We start from the raw sequence: 6393 nt of genomic DNA, 5'->3' as shown, positions 1-6393 counted from the left end.
TTTGTGTCCTGTTTCATATTTTAATGCTCAACATGGATGATATTAACAGTGGGATTTTATATCAAATATTAAGCAGTGCAGAACAGCAGTCACCCCTCAGAACCAGGAGAACCTTTACAGGTTTGTAGAGCTGAGTTCCTCCTGCATCCCTTTTAATAACCAGCTACAAAATCCACTTACACAAATCGTTGTGAAACGGGGAGGGGATTAAGTATAGTGCGGGCTTTGTTTTGGTGGACTTGTTCAGTGGAAAGCAAAATGGTAGTTAGCATCAAACCCACTTATCCAAGAGAGTGAACTGGGACAACAAAAATCCCCCAAAGCAGGAAATGTGCTTCCCAGAGGATTTTTGCTTTTCTGTTTGGTTTTGGTTTGTTTGGTTTGTTTGGTTTTGTTTAATGTAAGTTTATAATTTATTTTAAAATGTGATTCCTAAGTTCCCCAGCGCAAACCCTGGGCAATGTCAAGCCCCACACTGTTGTCCTCTTGAGTCTGTAAACAGGCAGAATTAAACAATAGCATCGCTAAGTGCTAACTTTCTCCATTCATCTTAATGGACTGTTAATTATGACCACTTAAATGCCCACAGTGTTAACCCTTTCACCGCTGACTGCGTTTCACCTAAAAGGGCAGTTTACAGATGTTGATTTATCCACAGGCAAGTAGATGTAAAACAATCTACAGTTAAGTAGACTAAACTGTTAATAAAGTTGTGAATATAGATTATGCAGCCAGCTGAAAAAAATCTAAAAATCATCTTCAGAAGATTATTCTTTTCAGAGATTAGAGCAATACGATGCTTTCAGTGCCAACACTGCAGGGTGATTGTTTGAGGGTTGTGGAGATTCAAATAGGATGGGGTGGTTTTGTAGTGCATTTTCGTGTAACAGAAAGGCTGGTAAGCATACTTAACTGACTGACATCGCACATCCTACATGATGCGGCAATATGTAATGTCAGGATAATAAGGCTAGTTTACTTTTTTTTCTAAAGTTCAAAAATTTCTACAGACCTATATAAGAAATGAAACAATTTGTTAAAAAAAAATAGGTAAATCTTGCAAAAAGTTGACATAGATTTTATTTATTGCTGCCTAGAAGCTGATGCAATTAATGGAATTAACAGATATAACAAAAGGAATCAATTTTTTTTACACAAATATTATATATACATTTGGAGGGGGGAACAAAAATCACAGTGTTTTTTTTAGAATTTAACAGACCAGAACAATATTTGGAGTATGGTCCTGGCAGGAATTCTATTTTTAATGTCGTATGTACTGCACTAATAATAATTACCACAACTATTCAAATCAAGTAGTTTTATACTACTAATGTAAGCTCTTCAGAAGTCCTAGGGTTAGTTTCTTCTCTCTCGAGCAAATAGATCTGGCATAATATGACTTTAGATTTCATTAAGTCTCCCTGGTTCCCCACATTCCCACTGGCATCCCTGGCTATATGAGGAAAACCTTATAGCCAAAAGGGTCCATAGCCATTTCTTCTGTCCACACCACAGGTTTTTCAGTGGTTTCTTCCATCAGATCCTACAGTTGCTTCTGGCTTGCACAAATCCCAGACCGTGGCCAAGTAGATTTATTATCAACCCAATGCCTACAATTTCATTTTTTAATACCTGCACTACAGCAGCCACCTGGGGTATGCAGTAAGTGGCCAACATGGAGAAAAGCAAGAGTTCACAACATTCATAAAGTGCAAAGCCCTCTTACTCACTTTCCCAGTCTGTGCTGGTGGTTACAACCACCACCACCACTGCACTGCCACTGACCACCCTTGCAATGTGGATACTCATTTTTGCAGCAAAACTCTTGCTTCCAGAGTACATGAAACAGCCAACATGCCACTCCACGATGATTAGAAAACAGCAACAGGTCTGCCAAGTAAGGCAGCTCTGAACACAGAAACTGTTTTCCAAAACCCTGAGAACCCAACTACTACTTGTGCTCAAGCATGCAGTCTGTTTTCCCTGTTTAAGCACTTTAGGGTATTGATATTTTTTAAAAAATAAGAAGTAATTGTAAATGAGCAGCCAGGCCCGTGTGGTCAGCACGCAATGCTGGCAAGAACAACAGTATGTGGGCCGGTGCATTGGGTCTACCACCACTCTCAAGACCCCCCTGATAGTTACCATAGAGATAGTAGGAGCCACAAAGAGCTTCGATCACATTACTGGCTGGGAGGGGGTCAATTTGTATGCGCGAGCCCTGCTGGGATTGAAAGAATGCAGAGGAGGACAGGAAAGATAATAGAGAGAAAAATAAGTGAAGGGAGAATACAAGAAACGAGAAAAATGACAGAAAGGAAAAGGGGGGGGAGGGAGAAAAGTGGGAAGGGGGGGTAACCAAAGGGGTTGAGGGATCTCAGAAGCAAAAAAGCCAGCAGAGAGACCAAGGGGAAATGAGGAGAGAAGGAAAGAGAAAATGAGTGAGAAAATTCATCTTGCGCAGACAGCGCTCGTGTCGCTGCCTGACAGGAACTGCTGCTCCAAGAGGAGCTAAGCCAGCAGCGCTGCTGGCTGCAGGAGCAGTCGAGATGGATGGATGGACGGATGGATGGATGGACGGACAGATGGATAGACGGATGCCTACAGCACTTGCTTCATGCCAGAAAATCTGCTCCAAATACACAGCAGAGGAAGGAGACAGGCTCACAGAGAGGAGAGAGGGATGTGCTTTCATATGCCCGTGTGTAAACAGCCTGAATGTGGTGCCAACTGACCCATAGCCACAAAACCGAATGAGTTTCTTTCTTCTTTGGACTCCTCAACCCAGGCCGCTGAGGGCTCTGGGCTGGGCAGGTTTTGTCTCTGAGAGCTGTGACTACCTGGGGCTGGAAGGGCTGGAGCTTGGGCAGCTGCTCTGAGCCTCCAAGAGAGCCAGGGCAGCCCCACAGCCCCAGCTGCTGTCTGCTGACCTCTGCTTACCCTGTCATGTTGCTGTGTATGCCTCCCAAGACCTTGGAAGACCTCTAAACTGACACCTAGGTCCATACTCCAGAAAGACTGAGGAGAACACTTTGAATTACTAACTAAATCAGCAGAGTATCCAAATTACCAAACCCTGGAAATAATCACTTCTGGATGTCTAAGTGCCTGCTATATTGTTCCAAGAATCTGTTGTTCCTCTGAGGGTTAGTAATGGCACAGCAAAAACCTGCTTTTCTGTCAAGAGGAATCCTAGCTAAGTCAGACACAGAGAGAGAGGTAATTGGACTCAACACATAACTAATAATAGACAAAGAAAAAAGCCATATTTGGTGGCACATTCATTGGCCCTGTACCTCCCAAAAGGTCAGGGTAACAAAGAATGTCGTGCTTCCATGGTCTCATCATAGTAGCTTTGTGGTGCAGCAGCTCACCTTGCAGGTCTTTTCAGGACAAACACAGCTTCATAGCTGCTCACTGGCACTCAGCTTCAATGCTGGGATTTCAGTGTGTTGGTAGAGGAATACCCCAAAGGCTGTATTATATCGTAGTCTCATGGCTCAGCAACAAAAACATTTTTCCTGGGGAGAATGACAATCTGCTGAGTTTTTCCAAAATAGACCTTTTTTTCCTAGTGAGAGCATCACTCCTCACCTTCAGGGCAAGCCATGCAGCCCCATGAAACTAAGACAACATCCCCTACATTGTCTTACAAAGAAACAGATTTAAATATGTTCAGTGAAAAGCAGCATGGATTCCAGAGATAATCTCCAACTGCCAATAGCACCCATTGGTCCAACTGCGCTACCATGTGCTGAGTATATGACATAAACCAGCCTAGGGCTGATTATGAAGGGGGTGTGTGTGCCATTAATTAATATTATTTTTGTATCATTCCACTTTTCAAGACAACTGTCAAACTGACCATAAATCAGATTTCTCCCTTGCATATTACCACCAAATTTGAGCTACCCCTGAGATCAACAGCATTGCCTTTGAGTTAAAAGCACACAGATGTCTGAGTAACAGTAAAATTACTGAAGTATGTAAAAGGCTCTAGAAATGCTGTAAAGCAGCTTTTCCATGTATAGCAACATCACTGTTTTAAGTCAAATGCATTGGGATTTTAGCTTAAAAAGCCCTCCAGAGCAACACGAACTAAATTGAAAACACTTTCAGTTCAGAGGAATATACTCTTCACATACAGGTGTAAACTATATCAGGAAAATGGCATGTATAAAATTGTAAACTGCCTTTGTAGGAAACCCCAGAATTTTATGCACAAGCTCCCAAACTGTCCTATGCATTAAAGCTACTCTTTCTTTTTTTCATGCAATTTATAATACAGAATCTTTTTTAAAAGAGACAGTGTTGGCTCAGCCACAGATACACTCATAGATTTCAAAGCCCGCTTGCAGCCCTCCCCTTATCACCACCACACATATATGGAGGGGATCCACCAGTAAGCTGGTCCAGTAGTTTCCATCCAAGCCCAGCCCCAACAGCCTAGGGCTGCTGAAGTCATTAAGATTTTTATGAACATCTACTAGCCAGATGAGTCCTCATTTCCAAATCCTTTACAATTTTTTCCACTACAAGAAAACTTTCCAGAAGTTGGGTAATAGGCCCCAAACAGTTCTTTCAGTGCTAATGTGAACTGGAAACTAAAAAACCATCCAGCAGGTAATTGGTACAAGTCTTAAATCTTGAAAATGAGGCTATTCATTTTCTAATAATAAATCTTTACTGCAGCTAATCTTATCTTCCTTCCACAATAAACTCCAAATTATTACCTTTCCAGCCAGCCTATCTGTGATTTTAGAAGTGTGTGACAGCAGTAAAAGCAAGCACCGGATTTTAAGACTGAAAAAAGTGAACACTTAGGTTAGGCATACAGGAGATCTTTGTTTCTTAAGCTCTGAACAACATAACGGAACAACTTACAAACTGGGAGCAAATTATTCATACTAGAGAAGTCAAGGACAGTTGCGGCTGCTCCTGCTCCTGAGGGCTCTGGGGAAGCTCCACCTTCTGTCCGAAGAGACCTGCACTACCCAAATGAAAGCGAAAGAGGAAAAATGCTCTTTTTTTTTTCTCTCTTCATTTTAACTTAGACCTGGTCAGACCCAGAATCCATTCCAAAATACTAAAGGCAAATGAATAAAACATTTTTGCAAATATTTGTCTAACCTCAGAACTTTGCACATCATTAATTACAAGTTTTATCTCTCATTTATACTTGAAGTACCTCAGGGCCAGCAACCCTGTGAGGCCCAACAGTACCAAGCACAGTGTGTGTAATGGCACAGACCTTTTCTGTATCACTTTCCCTCTGCTGAGGCTAAGCAAATTATAGAGAGTATCTGCAAAGGTAATTTTTGAGTTTCAGAATATTTGTATCACCCAAGAAAAAAAAAAGTCAGATGAAGTATGTCCTCAAATAAAACTGAAGATCTGAATTTTGAATAGCAGCTCCTTGTCACTGCCCATTCTCAATCAAGCTATAAGAAGAAGAAATATTTGGAGAAGTGATCTGTCTGAGAAACCCAGACATGTTTGAAGGGAATCTGTAAAAAGAAAAGAAGACCAAAACTGATCTCTCCAGTTCTTCTGCCACTTTATTGCATCACTTTACAATCACCTTTTAAACAGCACAATGGATTTAACTGCACTGACTTTTAAACAGATATATTTACAAACAGCACTCAGCTGTTAAACCAATTATTCCTTACCAACATATGCACTACCGTAATACACACTTAAGAGTTATTTGCAAAGTCTGGTGTGGCAATGACCCAACAAGACAACAAAATAACCAGAATATCATGTCCATTCAGAGTAAAATATAAAATCACCAGCCCCTTTGGCCTCAGTTATTTGGAAGTTCCCAGGTATTCCTTACCCTTCTGGAAGGCGTGGGTAGAAGCATTCCCACACCTTTCCCTGCCTGTTTACCTATTAAGGTGCAATCTAGCTCTCAGGTTTTGTCACCAAAGCTATGATGATGATAAAGGAATAGAATACTTCACAGAAAAAAAGTCTGAGCCCGTCTCATGTAACAATACTTTAGGGCAAATTAACCTAATACAAGCTTCATTCTTTTCAGGAAAAATATTATACCAGTTTTTCTCTTCCTGTGAACATGTTTCTTTCAGGCAAAATATGTATTTTGAGCCATCATTACAAAGACGATTTTAAACTTATCTCATTTGGCAAGCAGGTTAAGTTAAATTCATTTATTTCTTTTATTTATTTCTACAAAATTTCTTTGACCTTCATGTTTGATGGACAAAATGCAGAGGTGTATCTCCTTAGTCCTTCATTGCACCCTGTTTCTTCCCTGAAACCCTACATACTGTTCCCATATAAATCGGAGTTCCATGACATTTAAATGCAGTTCCTTTAAGCTTTGAACAAATTTGATATGGCTTTCCTCTCGGCCCTACAGCA

The sequence above is a fragment of the Strigops habroptila genome, chromosome 1 (assembly GCF_004027225.2).
Source record: "Strigops habroptila isolate Jane chromosome 1, bStrHab1.2.pri, whole genome shotgun sequence".
Lineage (NCBI taxonomy): Eukaryota > Metazoa > Chordata > Aves > Psittaciformes > Psittacidae > Strigops > Strigops habroptila.
Note: the sequence above shows the minus strand (reverse complement) of the source record.